This window comes from Euprymna scolopes, chromosome 28 (assembly GCF_053919585.1).
Source record: "Euprymna scolopes isolate OS-2025 chromosome 28, ASM5391958v1, whole genome shotgun sequence".
Lineage (NCBI taxonomy): Eukaryota > Metazoa > Mollusca > Cephalopoda > Sepiida > Sepiolidae > Euprymna > Euprymna scolopes.
Window position 1 is genome coordinate 7,203,783 of NC_136509.1, and position 21,450 is coordinate 7,225,232.

Below are 21,450 nucleotides of genomic sequence, written 5' to 3' on the forward strand. Positions count from 1 at the left end.
CGTTTTTATGTCCTTCGTTATTTATGTTCTTTTAGCTTTGGAGCTTTACATCCCATTATTATGGTGTGAGTCATAACTGTTATGTATACCACGACGGATTATATGGTGAGTTAAGACGAGTTAAAATCCTATAGAAGCCTGGCCTATTTACGCATTTCAGCATTGTTTTTGTTTCATTCTTTCTTCGTTTCCGAGCTATTTTTCATTCTTTTTCTTAATATACAAATAATTTCTATTTTTCTCTTAACTGATCATTTTCATTCTTCTTCTTATTATTTTATTTCCCTATTTCCTCAGTACTTATAAGTTCTTGATATTTTTATCCTCTTCCCTTTTTTATCTATTTAGTTTATTATTCTTCATATTATAGGTATTTTTCTTCACCTTTGTCACTTGCTACCTTTTTTTGTTGTTCATCTTACTTTTTAGCAATATCTTTTTTGTAGGGGGGGTCACTCATGTTCACTTTTTGCAAAGCATATCGCCACTTGGGCGTAAGCGACTACTATCTGGGACCATGCCTAGAGAGATTAACACGGCTGTTGTTTATGTTACAGTAAACCTTCTGCAAATCAGTGACATTGGCATATATTTGGCCGGAATAGATTGTTACCTGTCTTCATATAATGAGTAATTACTGATTTTACCATGTAAACTGTATGAGCTTTTTTGTTGTATACCCTGGATTTCTTAAGGTATTGTTGTAAAATATTGAAATTTGATCAAAGTATTTTTTGTCAGCTAGAAGATCTGATATCCTTTTTGAGATGGCAGGTACTATAAAGATAATTATATATTTTTGGTGATTCGATTGTTTATGTACATAAAATGGATGCAAATTAGGTTCATATTTAGAGGAGTAAGATGGAGAATTTAAATTTATGGAAATATCCAAGAAAATCGTTTTCTTATCAACTTGTCAACTGCAATGAGCAGGCCGAAGATTTTGAAAAAAAGACCATCCAGTTTCTTAATGGTAGTGTTGTATAGTCTTGGCCTGGCAGGTCTGACAAATAATACGTCGCCCCTGTAAACTGTTGAACTCTATATTAATCTCTTGGAATAGGAATAGTCTCACTAAATCTGTAACCTATGCCAAGTCCGCGACCCGTAATTATATCAGAATTATTGGGCGGATACTTTTCTGTCCAGTATTTTGCGTCTAAATGTATAAGACAATTCTTTGCCAATAGAATACATTTTATTTCAAGATCAGTAATATCTAAGACTTTTTGGCAAATATTGTTGTCTTGAGAATGTTTATTTGACGTATGAGAAAGCGCCTTGTTTAAATAAACTAATCGAGCACTGTAAAGTTTGTTGGTAAAATACTTAAAGATATCGACATTTGATAACGTCGTTAGGTGACATCGATGCCATGAGTAGAATAGCTGGATATCAACTTGATGGTTGTATATTCGTACTCTCGTTCAGAATGTGTGTGACCAGGTCTCACTGACATTTGTGATACACCGACACCGTTTGTCTCCGTATGATTACTTCACCTATAATATAAATCCCACTTGTCTGTTTGTATCTATGTATGTAGGTATGTATGTTTGTAAGTTTGCCTAAAATTTTCGACAGAGGCGACGGGTTTTCACGGGATCGATATCGCTTTGAAGCACAACCTTTCGGACCACAAATATCGAAAAAAACTTGCTCCAAACATTAATACTTAACCCTCAACCAGGCACTTTTTCTACAAGGAGGGATCGCTTTTTTTCGCCGACATTTCCAAGAGGAACTCTTTCTTTTCGATTGACTACTCTTAACTTAAACCTTCGCCACTTCCGGTTTTGGGATAGGTGCAACAGCAAAGACTGTACGTTTTTTTTTGTTCACTTTCTTCTCCTCCTTCCTGATAGGGTCCGATCCTGCCTGCCCACTACGGCTTTTTTTCTTTCCTTCTTTTTTTTCTTGGATCAACACATACTAAAAGCACCGGGTCGGAAAATACGCTAAAATATTATATATATATATGTTACTATATATATATAATAGCTAAAATATGATATTTTAATTTTGCAGATTTCGAATTTATTATAAAGTTAATGTGCTATAGATTTTTTTATATATTGTAAAGTTGTGATTCCAAAAATAGTAAATATATCCATATGATTTTGGTTGATCGGTTTTTATTGAAACCGAAACCAAGACCTATATAAATCTTGTTTGAATTAATTTTAAAAATTAGAATATACGAATGCCATTAGCTAGGATCTAAATCTAAACCAAGGATTATGGGGAATTCTTGGTAAAATTATTTATAAAAAAAAATAGTTCACTAAAGTGGCATCCCCTATAATCGAAATCAAAACCAAAATTATAAAAGATTTTTAGAAAAATTATTTATAAAAAATTAAATGATTATAGATGCATTAGCTATAATCGAAACCAACCCCGAAACTTATGAAGAATTTTGGATGAAGTTATTTATTACACGCAATGGAAGTACATGACAATTAAACGACCTGGATGTAAGAGTGACAGAAAATAACACACACGCTATAACATTAATATATATATATATATATATATTTAAAATATATATATATATATATATATATATATATATATATATATATATATATATATATATATATATATATATATATACCCGTCGTTGACTGGGTTCAAAAACAGCCTACAGAAAATAAATTCTGATTTATGAAAGTATGATAGGTTATGAAAAGGAGGGATAGTAAATAGATATCTTCGAATTTGAGGGTATCAAAACCAAAGCAAAATTTGATGAAAGTAAAAATAAAATCGATAACCCCATAATTTATTATACCATATCTGTTCACACTGAAACACTTATCAAAATATTCTGTGCATCTATATTAAAAAAAACCTTGTTGAACTTTGTGACATATTTCTATTCTAAAGAGGTCAGGCGCGAACGACACCCCATAATTTTATTATACCATATTTCTTCAAACTGAAACATAATTATCAAAGTATACTAACGCAGATAGATAATAAAGTCTTTATTAAAGCTTGTGCCTATTTTCATTCTATGGAGGCCAGGCGCGAACGCACACCACAACATTTTATTATACCATCCCTATTTAAGTTAAAACATACTTATCAAAGTATTATTATGTACATCTATATTAAAAACACTTGTGAAAGTGTTTTTTTTTTATTTTTTATTTTTATTTCCATACTTTGTGGACCAGGCGCGTACGCAGACCCCAGAGTTTTAATGAATCATCATTATGACAGATCAAACATACCCTTTATTGTATATCGATACATCCTCTACCATTATATGGGATCAGTTTTCTGTAATAGTCAGCCATATAGGATCCTATTCGTGACCAGACACAGACACAGACGCCCAGCTTTATATTATAGATATATAAAAGAGAGACAGTATTAGTCAACTGATTGACCTCATTCAATAGGGATTATAAAAATGTTCATGTATATATGAGAAATGCATTTTAGTGTCGAAAGAGAAGCTTTTATTGGAATATATTTAAATGATGAAATGTTTAAATTAGTTCGATCAATTGTAAAATATAACTAAGTACACAGTATTATGTTATTATTTCATATCTTGTTGTCTGTGGTGTGATTTTAGATATATATATATATACGCATGTATATATATATATATATATATATATATATATATATATATATATATATATATATATATTTAAATAAATGTTTAGAGGTACAGAATTTGTATATGGTTTTAAATAAAATAGTAGGCGGAAGTTTCTCGAGAGCTCTTTCGGCTATCATCTCTTCAGGAGTAAATCGATAGCAATCTAAATAGTATTGTGACGAAAATAAAGAGTTCTATTGGGGAACTTATTTAGTGTGCCAACGTACGGGGACATTAATTAAATTTATTTACGTTTAAAAAACGATTAAAAATGTTGGCACAACGAGGGAGAAAAAAAAAGCGGGAGAAAAAATTCAAAGTTCCCCAAAGAGAAACAATGCGTTTGATGTTTCCTTTTGCCGGCACAAAGAAGGTTGACGCACCGCGATAGAGACGGCCTCCAAAATCTTTAAATGGTTGTTTACCCAACATAACCAGCATCCTTGCACCTTTTGACTCGTATAAACCAGCATGTTCCATCGAAGATCAGACAAGGGAGGATGGGGTTCGGTGGTCTCCCTCCTTCTGCAGCCTTGGACTCTGCTATTGGCCAGCATTTGGTTGACAACCCGTGCTGTGCCGATAGATATAAAATAGATGGGTTCGAGGTGCTACATAGAGCGGACTCCAAAAACCATTTAAAGATTTTGGAGGCCGTCTCTATCGCGGTGCGTCAACCTTCTTTGTGCCGGCAAAAGGAAACATCAAACGCATTGTTTCTCTTTGGGGAACTTTGAATTTTTTCTCCCGCTTTTTTTTTCTCCCTCGTTGTGCCAACATTTTTAATCATTTTTTAAACGTAAATAAATTTAATTAATGTCCCCGTACGTTGGCACATTAAATAAGTTCCCCAATAGAACTCTTTATTTTCGTCACAATACTATTTAGATTGCTATCGATTTACTCCTGAAGAGATGATAGCCGAAAGAGCTCTCGAGAAACTTCCGCCTACTATTTTATTTAAATATATATATATATATATATATATATATATATATATATATATATATATATATATATATATTAATGTAAAAGGAAAAGAGAAAGATCAATTCCACACAAGTCGACTTATGCGGATAATTGCAAGCTCAAAAATAATTATTGAAGCTTATACAATAGGACAACAAGAGTGTAAGCTTTTCATTGTTAGGAGTATTTGGCATATGCTACTTATAATTCGATCTTGCCTTATTATTTTTCCTAGATTTGCGTTTAGTCATGTTGTGGGTCACTATGCCTAAGGGACTGGATATTTTTTAGCCTTATTCGTATCATACTTAATTGCATCTTTGTATCCAGAGTTTGCTATTGCGTTGTTATAAAAAGTGAAGCTATCGTTGAAAATTTTATGGTTTGCAGAGAGATTAGAGATCCTTTTGGACACCGAGGTAGGGGTTGACTTAATGACGGATCTGGGGTGATTGGAGAATTTGTGGACATAGTGTAGCAGCAAATTTGGTTTATGGTAGGAGTAGTATGTTTCTTCCTTTAGGTTTAATGTTACGTCTAAGAAGTGTGAGGTGCTTTTTTCATTCTAATTTATTTTCAGCTTTATTATTACTACCATTATTATAATTGTCATTACTTATATCCTTCGTACTCTTATAATTACCCTACGATTATTTGGTATATTTTTACCACTCTCATGAGTAGCAATGCTTTCCTCACTCCCCCACTTTGACATCAATATGGATACTTAACATTTGCATCATAGTCATTGCCATTTTAATCTCCGACTGCCCCCTTATGATCATACTCCCTATATTATAACAGTAGAAACTTATAAATATATTGCCGCATATCACCTTTCAGTTTTACAACCTTTCATTACACCCCCCCAAATTATAAGCAAATTTATAGGCATAATTTGCCGTTTAGGTGGCACTAATCAAATTTAATCAAAATTACCCACTCCATAGAAAATAGACACCTCACAAAGCGTTAAAATAAATTACCACGCAGCAACAATACACTCCCTATTTAACAATAAAACATACACCCCTTAATCTCAATACTATGTTAAAGACCATATATATTCTTATATATCATACTATGTATATAATAAGCTTCTCCTCATTTATTTAGAATTCAATAAAGCTTCCTCCAGCATTCTATACTTCCTCTTAATCTTTTTCATCCCTAATTAACCTAACGCTAGACCCCGCATCTTCCCCTTGCTACATAGCACCTTCTCTACTCTTCTGATGAGAAGCATTAGGCTTCGAAATGCCCTGCCATAAAGAGTGCCTTCTATCCCGCAAATTGTGCCTGTATTCCATTATTCAATACATGGCCCATTCTATATCTACCAATATATAGTTGTGTGTCTTCATTTCATACTCTTGTTGTCCTATTATATGTAAATATATATATATATATATATATGTATATATATATATATATATATATATATATATATATATATATATACAGCGTCTCCCAAAAGCGCTGACAGATTTTTAATGTTATTAACATCCTCAATATTTAAGTTATACTTACCAACTTTCATATGTACGTAGATGAGCTTCTCCGATATTTTTTCGATATAGTAAAATATCATAGTCTTATTTACACAACTATATCTAAGGTATATTATTCACAAAGTATAATGTTAGTAATGAAAAAGTATGTTCTTAAATGTCCACCATTTTTATTTTCACACTCTTGCGCTATTTGCATGGCATTGTCTAGCAGATCACTTTATGTTTCAGGGCTTATGCCCCTATTTTCCTCCTCTATATTGTTTTTAAGGGCATTTATTTTGGCTGGTGTTATTGCATTGGGAGTGTGGTAATTTCTTGTGTTGAAGTTTCATCGGAATTCTCTTTGTGTTTCTTATATTGACTCATTTAACCGAAAATACGACTTTACGATAAATATCCGCTCCTCGGTAGTGTGACGACTCATGATTACCTTGGAAGGGGTAATCTAGATGCTCTGAAAAATACAAGAAAAATACAATAAATTAAGAATTAAGTTATGCACTGTTTTAACCATCATCTTCTTTTAGGACATCCTAGTAATTTATCAAATATATATGGCGATTAAGCTTAATCGTCATTTATATTTTATAAATTACTAACTAGCTCTACCTACGTATTGACCACTTTTGAAGTAAATACTTAGTTTACACATAAATTTCTACTTTCGAATATTAATTTTATGTGAGTAAATGAAGTAGTCATATATATAAGAGCAAACAGTTAATAAAAAATGTTAAAAAAACACTTTGAAAAAGAGTTAAAAACATATTTAAACTCAATATTTAAACTTGAGAAGTGGATAGTTCTTAATCCGCGGAGTTTCGAAGAAATACTTTCTTTCTCATCAGAGATTAAGAATTAGCAAAATGCGGGATCGGATTTTGCATACAAATGTATTTGTATTAACAAGATAAATGCAATTGTAGACACCGCACACTTTGCCCAGTCCAAAACAAATGTCTAACAAAAAGCGTAGTCTATCAAGCAACAATATTTGCAAAAGAAAACCCGAATAACAAAAAATATTACATAGGCATGACTTCCTTAGATTTCAAAACCCGATACTATGACCACAAAATCACACTCACAAATAAAAAACACCGTATAAAAACAACACTAGCGAATAAATACTGGGAACTCAAAGAAAGCGGACATTCGTCGGTAGTCGAATGGAAAATAATAAGACAAGCTACCACATGCAGACATTTAGACGACCCATGTAAATTATGCCTCCATGAAAAATGTTCTATCCTGTACTTTAAAGAACCTCAAAATCTATTAAACTGTAGGCGGGAAATAGCAAACAACTGTGTTCAAAAAATAAAACTTACTCTAGGATAGCGATACAAAATAGCTTTAAAACTAACAATAACAATAGAAAACAAACAAATAAATAAATTAAGTAAACATGAATATACATAAACGATCACACGCATATGTGTATATATATATATATATATATATATATATATATATGCATTATTGTGTACACATAGGTATATTTATATGTATATAAAAAAGAAGCAGAACGACCACCTAAAACCACTAACCTAGCTCTAAAACAGATCCTTTGTTTGATGAAATGCATGCCCATTGGCTGGTAGGAAGGGGCGCGGTGGATACTAGAAAGCTGATTGGCCAACTAGAAATCCTCAACATATATAAAAACAAGAAGCAACGACAGAATTCACGCATAAGCCTGACGAATCCTATAGTTGGATGAAACGCAGAATATTCAGTGTAGCTTAATCGCCATATATATTTTATAAATTACTAACTAGCTCTACCTACGTATTGAGCACTTTTGCAGTAAATACTAAAAGTTTACGCATAAATCTATACTTTCGTATAGTAAATTTATGTGAATAAATGAAATAGTTATATATGTATATATATATATATATATATATATATATATATATATACACACACACACACACAAGTCACTGTGCGTGATTCCATTGCCCATCAAGTTCCGACTTAGTGTATCTTTTGCACATTTCACAGAAGGGTAATTTATGTCTGGCAGTGTTTTTAAATGTATCTTGCACAGAATTCATCCAATATGTATCGGAAATTCAAAGGTCCATTTTAAAAAAGATTTTCAAAAAAAAAAAAAGAAGAATTTGTCGGGGTGATATTTTACGTAACACGTGCAAAAGCAAATATTTTTAAGCTATATTTTATCTAAAATAATAAATACTATTTTTATGATCCCCAGGCGAAAATAAAAGCTTGAGTTATACTGTAAACAAACACAGACGGGATTTTATTATTATTATTATTATTATTATTATTATTATTACTACTACTACTACTACTACTACTACTACTACTACTACTACATTTTTTTTTTTTCAAATTAGTTCACTTGGAAAATTATTACTCGTAATATATAATAATAACGAGAGGGTTGGTTCTATATAAGACGCAATCTGCATAAATAATGTACCAAGTTTAAAGCGTACTGTACGATTGTATACATAGTAATTTCCGGTTGTTAAGATGGTTAACTCGCACTGATGACGGCTGATTTCTGATTTCTACTAATGATTTCGTCAGCTTGTCCCATCCTCTCGCTTATGAAGCGTGTATTTAATGAAACGATATCTCCCGAGAGAAAATGAATAATTACTTAATTATCGGATCATTCGACGGAGAGAGATGGTCATTCCAATTAATCTAACAATCAAATCGTTTCACAACAACGAAGCAATGTTTACAGTTCTGATTTTCATAGTAAAATTGAGAATTTACCGTCCATTTTAGTCACACACCATGACAAAACACCTGATGAAGGCCGGAAGGCAAAACGGCCGAAACGTTGTGACTATAACAACCAAGATGCGGAAGTCAGTCCGACAATCTCAATAAATGAAAAAACCTCATCTCAAAAATACAGGAAATTACAGGGCATTAGGTTCAACGATTATAAGATTAAATCTAACTAAATCATCTTTTCCATTCTGTGTATATATATTTTATAATTATATATATAAATAAATATATATGAATACATGTATATATATGCACACACACACGCATATATATATGTATACATATATATATATATATATATATATATATATATATACGACTAATTCATTTAATCACATAAACTCATATACGTAGATATAATTCCATGCATAAATTTGCAGTATTTACTTCAACAGGACTCAATATATGTGTAGGGCTAGATAGTAAGTTATGAAAATATCTATAGCAATTAAGCTACACAGCCATGTTCAAAATTGCCACAATTAATTAAGCTCAATAGAATGGTCTTACACATTTACAGCATATATAACTTTATAAAATATTCCAAAACAACAAAAGTATTCATTAATTCCCATCCATATAGTTTAATTGATGTGTCTTACACTTTATTCATTGAATAGTCATGAAAAAAACAAACAAACCATCAGAGACTTACATAAGTTTCTCAAGAGAAAATATACAGTTTTTTAATTGGATTGAACAGGATAAGAGATGCGAAAATGAATGGGAAATATTCGGAAATCTCAAGGGAAATAGCTACAAAATAAAGTAAAAACAAAAAAATATATAACGAGAAACTTTACATATTAAAGAAATATTTAAACCTACAGGAAAGAAGAATACACTTTAACTCAGACTCTACACGACTATATTCGTTTATAGTGCCATATTTCAAGCTATAGTGTGTTTATCTCTGTCTGTTTGTGTCTGTGTTAAGCGTTGGTAATTTCAGAGATACTTTAATTTGGTATAAATTAACTTGTTCTAGTATGTAGGGAGGTACTCTCCCTTAAGTCTGAATAATCGCCCCAGAGTTTAGATATAAACAAACATACCAACACAGTCACAGCCACACACACACACACGCGCGTGCCCACACACACATGTATATATATATATATATATATATATATATGTATATATATATATATACATATTTATATGTATGTATGTATGTATGTATGTATGTATGTATGTAATTAAGCTGTAAATGATAAGACAAATCAATGTCGCACTAGGACGGTATCCGGACGTTCCTATCGGAATTTCTATTACTGTTTAAAAAGAAGGCTTATGATATGTGTGTATATATATATATATATATATATATATATATATATATATATATATACACACACACATATATATATATAATATATATATATATACATATATCATCTTACTTAACTGATTGGTTTACTATCAGCATACACCCTCCAAGAAATTCCAAGTGAAACTGAACAGCCAGCCTTAGTGCACCTCTGAATGTATACAGAAATCACTACTTTAATTGCTGTAAAAGTAATAGACGTTTTATAGATACCTATAGAAATAGCTGCAATCACTTAAAACGCATTATATAATAAAAAATGCGAGTGTCGTATGCTCAACACATCAATTCCAAAGAATATTGGCTGTGTTCCAATGGATTTTGGCGCATAACAAACAACGGTCGTATTATTTGGATTCATCAGATTATCCTCATCTTGAGCGTGGTTATCATTACGTTTCGGTCGATGTAACCTCCGAGCTTCTTCAGTTGTATCTTATCAAACTTCTGGTATGTTTCTGTCCAACTCAGGAATTTGGACAAAATTTCGAGCGGAACACTTTATTTACTTCACAGTGTTTGCATGGTCTTCTTCTGTCAAGCCTGACTGGATAGAGGTCCTAATTTTTTTGCAATTGTATTTTTAGTTGCCCACACCGAGGGTTGAACTTTCAACCGTCAGTAGAATATCACTTCTAACAATCGCCTTTTCAAGTACTCTAACCACTCCGCTACATGTCATTGCGGACATTCCGTCAAAATCCCTAGTTTGACAGAAATATTCCCGAGTTCAATAATATACTCTTTAAGAAGATCGGACGTTACACTGACTAAAACGTTGTTAAAATAACACTCAAGTTAAGAACTGTAGTCCGATGAATCCAAATAATACGAATAACCAGCATCATCTAAAAAATTCAGAAATGTCATAATAAACAACGTGTTTTATATCCAGACCATCAACAGGCCTGATGTTATTTCATCAGCATCTGAAAAAGGCCTATTTGCCAAGAAATTTGCAGCAAACTCAAACCTATTCGTTCAGAATTTCCGGCGCCAACATTTCCTCCCAAGACTTAAAATAAGCTTAGTGGCATTCACATATCTGTTCGTGATATTGCCTTACTCATCAATAACCTTGATACCGGCAAAGCAACTGGTCCTGACATATCAAAGGCATTTGAAAGTATTTAGCAGGAAGATCTACTTCACAAGATTTCCAGCCATGGCATATCTGGAAATGTCTTCTCAACCATCGCTTTTTATTTCTCCGATATTAGTATACAAAGAGTCGTCAATGGGAAATGGTCTGAAGCATTAAATACGATACATATCAAATGCAGTTTTATATTACTGTATATAAAGCTGTTAACCTTGGCCAAAACAGATTTTTTTTCTTTAACCTTTTTTGTACCAATGTTCCTTAAATGGAACATAGTTTTCAATATACTATAGAAATTGTAATTTTGCTTTAAATATAACTATAAGAATAATTTATAAAAGTTTTCATAAATCTGGAGTAAAATGAAGCTACTTTAATAGAAATAACTTATAAAAATTGAATTTAAAGCAAAATTACAATTTCTATAGTATGTTGAAAACTATGTTCCATTTAAGGAACATTGGTACAAAAAAGGTTAATCGTGTTTATTCTTGTAGACGTTATATATTTAACCGGGGCATTTGTAGACATATAAAGAAAATGTGTGTGCAGTTTCAAAAATATCAGCCGCGATTAATTTGAATCCATAGATAACGACCTGACACAATCGCATACAGTCACACACACAAACACACTCACAGAGAGAGAGAGAGAGAGAGAGAGACACACACACACACAAAGTGTATTTTATATAAAACAGACATACGTAAAGTTTATATATTGAAGTAGAGAAAAAGTTTCGATTAGTTATACTCAAGAATACCATTTTACACATTGCTCTGACTCCATAAAACCGTATTTCTTCACGATTAAACTTTATCTTGTTTATCCTTATACGTGCCCTCTGCGCCAACACATTAATAAATGCTTTGCATCGCAAAACATTCCATCTGAAAATCAATGCATTGCTCGAATATCTTTTTCTCCGACTTAATTTTATTTATGGCATCGGTCATTTAGTTCGATAACATTTTATTGATTTCTCTTATCAAATATATCGACATAATTATTGGTACGAATCGATAGATCAGTATGATTAACTGAAAATGCTATGCGCATATTTTACACGGTAATAAGCGTATGGAATAAGTCAACCAGATTTTTTAATTAAATTATTTTAATTCCCGCGTAAAGAAACCAAACAGGACACAAATCAATTAAAAGTAGAAATTATTGCGAGAAAGGGTGTCGGCCTCAATTATAGAATTTGACCGAGTTCAAACCTTCGTTACATATTTTTCAATCGCGTACTAGTAACATACTTACAGGGTGGAATGATAAAAGTTTCACCATAAAAAGACGGCATGTCTCCATTTCCGTTTGATTAAAACCGGTTTTATTATTTTGTATTAAACAATCTACTAGTTGGCCAAGTGTGTACAAATCCGAAGAGCAATATCATCTCTAAAAAATATTGCCAGCACTCTCGAAATGCATCGCTGGATTGTCACAAAGAACAGGGCGAGGAAAACAAAGATTCCAGCCGTAGTTGTGGTCTTTGGTGTGGTTTTAAGTGAGGGCCACATCATTCCACCTAACATCTTCGAAGTTAGCTTGATAGTCAACACCAAAGTATACTTGGATGTGCTAACAAGTGTAGTGATCCCCTGGTACAATCAATTGCTGGCAGACCCTGATCGTTGAAGAAGGACTTGGCGCTGGCCCATGTTCAAGGACACCCAGCAGGAGTGCTACGATTTTTTACTTTTGTCTCACTGGGCCTCTCCTCCACCGACCTGGACAACATGGTTTTGTCATATGCAGAGAACATCATCGACATTACTTCCGACAAAACCTAAGTCAGCCCTTTCGCCGTGATCCGCCGAGTATTCGCCGAGTTCCCGCTAGCATTTGTGGAAAAATATGCCCACAGTTCCAGACCCATATCGAGGCTGTGTTTGAGGCTGAAGGCGGCTACATTGAATAAGTGTTAACTCTACTATATAATCACGTTACCTGAGTTGATTTTTTTAATAACAGTTTGAAAATGAATCTGTAGCGTTGTTTTTTTTTTAGGGGACACTTTATCTTTTTACCTTTTATTATGTCAGTGTATGGGACTGTTTCTACATAGGTCGGATCTATATTAAAAGAAACATTTTACAGTACCTGACAAAATATGCGTATTTTGATTCTTATTAATATTATTATTATTATTATTATTATTATTATTATTATTATTATTATTATCATTATTATCATTCTTATTATTATCATTATTATCATTATTATCATTCTTATTATTATCATTATTATCATTATTATTCAACATGATTTATATTCTTTTTGAAATATTAATCCGAAATAAATGATCATCTGATGTTCACGCATCGTAAATCAAAAAAAAGCAAAATAATATATATATATATATATATATATATTTGGCAAAACTGGTAATTTATTTGAACCTGAAGAGAGTCCTCAATACTGTTGCAGAGCAAATATGTGTTTTATTTTTTTTATTACCGTTTTATCTGTTTGGTTACATACGTTTCAGATGTTGGACCATGTTTACGATTCAACAGCCTCGTCAGACCTCAGAGAAATGGTTGTTAGTATTAGGATGATGTGTTTTAGAAGAAATACGAAAGAAAAGATTAAAAAACGACAAAAAAAGGGAGGTTGAGACAGGGGATAATAAGGGGGAGGGAGACGCACCTACTTACTTGTCTGTATGCGTGCATGTATCTTCATGTGTATGTGCGGGCATGATTGGATATATGTATATATCCCTGTGTTTTATGTATATCTTTCTTTGTACACGCTCATGGATATATGTGCTCATGGGTCGTTTGTATATACATAAATATGTGTTTGTATATCTATGATGCGCATGTATGTGTATGCGTGCATCTGGATGGTAGTGTCTGTATGTATATATGTGTCTGTATGTATATATGTGTGTGTGTATATATATATATATATATATATATATATATTATAAGGTAAAATTAAAAGCCAAGAACAATGCGAGATTTTTTTATATATATATAGAGTAAAATTAAATGCAAACAAAAGAAATAAAGTTCTTTTTTTTGTTGTTTGTTTTTTTCTTTTTCACACAAATTTTAACTCTAAACAACAGTAATTTTTTTTTCTGTTGTATTCAATGGTGATATCACCTACAACCTACTTATATATATATATATATATATATATATATATATATATATATATATATATATATATGCATGGGTGAACGTATGTATGCAGACGTAGCTATGTCTGGACTTATATGCATGTATGTGTTGTTATGTGTATCTATGCCTATATCCACAATACACTTGATACTGAAAATAAAGCTCAGCATAACCACTGCACAAGGCACCATGTTAGGAGCCCACCCACTATATATATATATATATATATATATATATATATATATATATATATATATAATTAAATGGGTTTAAAGGTTTAAAGTTTAAATATTACGTTTATATATATATACATATATATATATACATATATATATATGAACTTTATATTTAAGCTTAAAACCTTTATACACATTTAATTTTTTTTTTTACTAGACATTATAAATTAACCCCTATCCAATAAGCAAAGAAAATCAATACAGACCACTAAAAATTAAACCAGCAACAAGTATTTTGAACCTACTTCACCATACGTCTACCTAAACTCGCATTATTAACTACACCCGGTTATTTATTTATCCTTTATTTGTTTATTTATTTATCTACCCTTACTTTACTTTACTTACGTAACATTAATATATACATTTCTATGTATATATATATATATATATATATATGTCTATATATGTGTGTAGATTTATATTTTTATTACTTTGTATATTTGTATAATGGTATATACATGTATATGGGTGCATGTGTGTATGCGCGTATGTGTGCATGTGTATATACATCTACATCTCACTGAGGATTCGTACATGCATCTTCATTTTTATACGTACTATCACTAATATATATATATATATATATCTTTATTCGTGCTTATATATATATTTCTGTGTGCGGGTGTATGAATGTATGTGCTCATAGGTTGTGTGTATATGCATGGGTGGGTATTCGAATATATATATATCTGTGTTCACATGTATGTGTTTTCATACACCTGGCTGTTAATATCTATATATGTGTGTGTATCTATGTAACTGAACGTACGTATACGGATATAGCTGTATCTGACTCTATATGCATATATGTGTTTATATGTGTGTATCTGTCTGTATCAGCGATGCATTTACCACTGAAAATAAAGATAAACATAACCACGGTCCAAAGCACCATGAAAGGAGCCCACCCCATATATATGTGAAATTAACGATGTGTCTACCTAACCTCGCATTATTAACTGCCCCCATGTATATATTTATTTATTTTTTTATTATTATTTATTTATTCTAACTTTTCTTTGTTTACTTGGTATAAATATATACGTGTCTGTATCTCTCTCTCTCTCTCTCTATATATATATATATATATATATTTATATATATATATATATATGTATATATATATATGCCCAAAGCACCATGTTAAGGGTCCACCCCGTATATATGTGAAATTAACGATGAGTCTTTCTAACCTCGCATTATTAACTACACCCATGTACTTATTATTATTTAATTATCTTAACTTTTCCTTGTTTACATAGTATAAAAATATATACATGTCTGTATATATATATGTATGTATGTATATATGTGTGTATGTATATGTCTATATATGTCTTTATGTTTATATATATATATATATATATATGTATATATATATGTATATATATATATATATATATACATATATGGACATGAATGGTCCGAGGTCATAGCTCTTCGCATCGTAGCTTGTCTCTCTGCGTAGAAATCGAACTCCAGACGATATGTATTACAGCCGGTGCGTTATCCGTTACGCTATGCAGTCCTAGAAAATTATACTGTTCATTTTCATCCCTTATAAACTTATGTAGTAAAATTATCTGGGCCTTCGTAGTCTAACTTGTAACGCATCGGATTTTAATACATAAGGTGTGTCGTTCGATTCCTAGATAGACGGGTAAACTACGTTGATAAGATTTAGGTCCGCGAACATGTGTGCCATAGATTACTGTTTTAAAAATATCGAAAAAAGTATTATTGGTTTACGAACTAATAAAATATTGTTTTTTTTTTTCTAAGAAAAACAGATCTTACAGATGAAGACGTTACCTAATGATATTATCCTTTAAAAACTATCAAGGAATATATATATATATATATATATATATATATATATATATATATATATATATATGGGGGTATGACATAAGTATGTCTCTTTTGTGAACTTACATGTGGGATCAAAGTTGGATTAAAAAGTCATCTACGCAATAACACTGAACTGAAAAAAATGTCAAACTTCTGGAGAAGTAGCAATCTTCATCATCATATATATATATATATATATATATATATATATATATATATATATATATATAGAATAAAGTGAAAATTTAACCTTCATAATGACAAATGCATGCATAACGTCATTTGAATGCTCTTTAGGGACCAAGTAACCGCTATATATATATATATATATATATATATATATATATATATATATATATATATAACTACTTCATTTACTCACATAAAATTAATATACGAAAGTATAGATTTATACGTAAACTTTAAGTATTTACTTCAAAAGTGCTCAATACGTAGGTAGAGCTAGTTAGTAATTTATAAAATATATATGACGATTAAGCTATACTGAATTTTCGGTGTTTCATCCACTCTAGGATTCGAGGCGCATAAGCCTTACGAATCCTAGAGTGGACGAAACGCCGAATATTCAGTGTAGCTTAATCACCATATATATTTTATAAATTACTATATATATATATATATATATATATATATATATATATATATATATATATATATATAATTATTCCAACGCCCAAACAACGCCGTAGCTTACAGGAGCCATGACACCCAACAAAACGGAAGCCAAATGCTCGAGTCACGCCCTCTTTAAGGCTCATGTTGCAATATTCGTACTTGTAATTCGAAATCCAGGCCTCCGGCATCGGGCGACAACTCTACCTCCTCACCAAACGCACAACTAACAAGAAAGTCTATTAACTTACATAGCAAACCTATGGAATCGATCTACTTCGTCTCAAACAAGCGATTTTTTCATCCAACCAAGCTATAACAAAAAGCGATGTTTCCCATCGATGTCATAGAAAGTGTTAATTCCTGCGATTTTGGTTTGCTAAGATCACATTTATTTCAGTCCCTTGATTCGTTGTAGAAGAAATCCTGATTGTTATGGTGCTCATTTTGTTTGTTGCAGTCTTCAATGCTGTTAGATGCATTTTTTTATGAGATACTCTACCTTATTTCAGCGCTCTTTTTATTTCTGAATATAAATAAGCATATGTTAATCTTAAGAAACGTATACATATTAGTGTCTATTCCTTTCTGTCATGTCTATGTAGATATTAAACAAAATGTAAATTTATTATAGAAATATGTTAAAATGTATTATTAGGTACATATGGGCATCCATGTTTCATCTGTGATTTCTTTTCGAAATCCAGCGTCAACTTGATTAAATAATACGGGTGTGCGAAATGCATAGCAAATAAAAGAAACCGTTTACAAAGCGTTTTATAAATTCTTTTATTTTGCTATTTAACGCTTTGAGAAATGTGGAGTTATTTCACTTTAGGTGTGCACAAAATTCGACTTTGGACTTTCAAAACAACGAGTTTGGCTTGTATCGTCACTTTTTGCTATTACTTTTTTTTCTGGACATTTGAAAATTCTTCTTTACATAAATTTTCAGTTTGATATTTCGTGGTTTCTATTTGCCGAACCGCCAATCAGAAAGTTAGATGTGATCGATATCGAAATATTTGTAATTTTTTATAGTTGTAATAAAGGAGCGACGATCAAAGCGGAAACAAATATAATATATGACATTTTTCGTTATTTCTTAATGTTTAGTAGAAGAAAGAATTAATTATATGTATATATATATATATAAACATATTATACACGCACACATATATATACATATATTTTTTTATTTATTTCATGTAAATACAGTCAAATCTTGCTACGATGTGCAGACCGTTTCAATCATATTACATATCATCATGCAAGGGCAATTAAGGGACAAATTTTGGAGAGTTCGTTAGAACTTATTCTCTTTCTCAACCGGCAAACATTGGGTGAGCACGCACATTTTATTTTGCGAAAAAGGGATAACTCCACCCTCTTCCCGAGCAGTTAGTTAATCTTTCACAGTGAAATGGAAGTGTTTGTAAATAGAAACATAAAGTCTGATTCTAATAAACTTAGTTTATCATCTTTGTTGAGGTTTGAATAATGAAATAAATCCACACGTATGTACAAAGCCACACCCATAGACAGTTTGAGGAAAAAAAAACACTCATATACGTGTACAGTACACATGTTTCAAGTCAGAAGTTATGACGGAGTTTGTATGTTATGGGTTTGTCAATTATTGACTGCAATACCCGAGATGCCCTGTTGCATCTAAAGAAAGAAGTGTTGAGGGTTGATTCTAGGTCCCTTGAATTTTTGTCAGTATCATGTCCCGACAGCTAAAAGAGAAAGTAACAGTAATCCCATTTTATTAATTTTTATCGCGTGCTCAGCTAGCCCAAGAGATTGCTTCTGATTGGGTGATCCATAAATGAAGTAGACGGCTTGCGCCAATCAGAAGCCATCTCCAAGGCGAGCTGAGCAAATAAACCAAACAGATATTCAAACTCGTAATAGCGAACTGTCAATTTTGATTAGTGGCAATTTACAATTAATTAACCAAGTAACCCATCGTCCTAAATCTAAATCTATCGCTGACAGCATTTCCAAATACATATTGCATAATATCTTGCTAGCATTTTATGGATATTACATAAATCACTTTCGCTTTTGTGTAGGGTTCTCTTTCTCTTACCCCTTCTCCTTTTCTTATTCTATTATCTAGCTTCCTTTTCTAATTATTACTCCCAGGATGACCCGTCAAGGATTGAATGATGATCACCGAATATTTCTCACTCCCATATTGCCATCGAAAATGATGAAATAGTTGGTTTTCCAATCAAATCGATTATCTGCTCTAATTGTGGATCCATCACGATCCACAAAAAGAAAAACTTACACCCCTCGCATTGAATTAGTTCACAATATATTGTTGTCTACATTGCACTGTAGAGAATCTTATGTGGATTTTATCAAATCATTTTAATATATGAGGGCGTGCATTAAAGCGTAAAATGCAAAAATCAAGTATCATGTTGCAATTGTGCTATAAACAGAAACATTCATTTCGAACGTGCCCTTGTCATATAAAAAAAAATACTGTTGATTTTATGCGCCTAGAATTATAGGCTGTGCACTAAATTTAATTTTAAAATGAAAAAAAGTAACGTATCATTATGAAAGTATGCTTTAAACAGAAAAACATTCATTTCGAACCCGCCCTTGTCATATCAAAGGGCGTACTGTTGATTTTATATGTTGGGTTTTTCGGCTTGTGTTGTGCTAAAATTTCTCAAATGCACTGCGTTATGGCAGTATACGATGTTAACCTTGATCAAAATCGCGTTTTTCTTCTTTCACCGGATTGTTTGGATTATCTACAATCGATACTTATCGAAGATATTCCGATTTAAATCTTTTCTAAGAACACTGTCAGGCACACAAAATAATTTCCTGTGAAATTTCATAACTATTGCTCAGCCATTTTAGAATTCATAAGGAACGAACTCACAGAGAGACAGACAGACGCGGACATACAAAGTTTATTTTATATAATAGTAGATATAGATAAGTGAAGAATAAAATAATTGAAATAGTATATGTAAATAAATATTACATTATTAAAAATATAAACTTTATCAGTAGTAGTAGTAGTATTATTATTAGTAGTAGTATAAGAAGAAAAGCTGGGAGTATATAACATAGTAGAAATCGATAGAATGTCCTTTTATAATTAAATTCAAATTAGTTACATTTTCTCTGACTCAAGTAAAACTACATTAGCTTTATGGGAGATATTTCCCTAATCTTTACGATGATAACATGAAATTCCGCGGATTAAAACAATATATATTTCAGTGAATGTGGATAAAACATTCGTCTCCGCTTTCTATATTTTATCCAATTAATTAAGGTTCGAACCTTACATTCGACTATTGATTTTTTCCTGTTACAAACAGGTTATCATCCGTTTCTGCTATAACAGTATAATCATAATTTTTCTGCTATATCGGCGTAATTATAACCTAAACTCTACAGCTCATCATCAATGCTAATCAAGAATAAACCAGGTTTGTGAGTGTTTGTTTTGTAGTTTTTACTTTTGGCTAGGAATGAGGCATACACGCACACACACAAACACATGCGTTTTATATAATTGATGCTTAGCAGAAAATATTCTTAATTTGTAATTTGATATATAGAGTTAAAACGAGTTTTTATACCCTGCCAACATAGGTATGTTAGTTAGTGTATTTCATGTTTTATTTGACCTTCCTTCTAATAAGTGGAGCCATGATATTGCCATTATTAATTCAGAGCTGCTACCCCCTGGCACGTTCTATGCGAACAAATAATGTATTAGATAAAAATGAAGATAGAAAACGTATCGATTTACTTTTGCAAATACAAAATAACATAAGCGGTTATAAATTTGTAAAACGATAGATTGTAACGGGCATACATACATGCATACATCCAGAGGAAGTATGACACTGTGTGTGTATGTGTTCTTCTCCCATTGTTTCCCAAACGACTGAGCCACTATATCTTGCAAATTTTACACAAAAGTAATTTATTAGTTTGGCAGTGTTCTTAGATATGTTTAGTACGGAAATTCATATGATAAGTGTTATGTAATGACATAAGTATCAAAAATCGAAAACATCCGATCCTTAAAATAGCTTTATTTTTATGAATAAAAAATGAAGAATTGTTACCGGACATTTTTTATACGTAACATCGGCAAGGAGGAGATTCAACTCTTAGCAAAATATTGTTTCTTTATAAAACTGAGTTATTGACATCTTGATAAATGGTAGAGAATTACACATACAAATGCGCACGTACATGTATATGTACACACATCCGGTG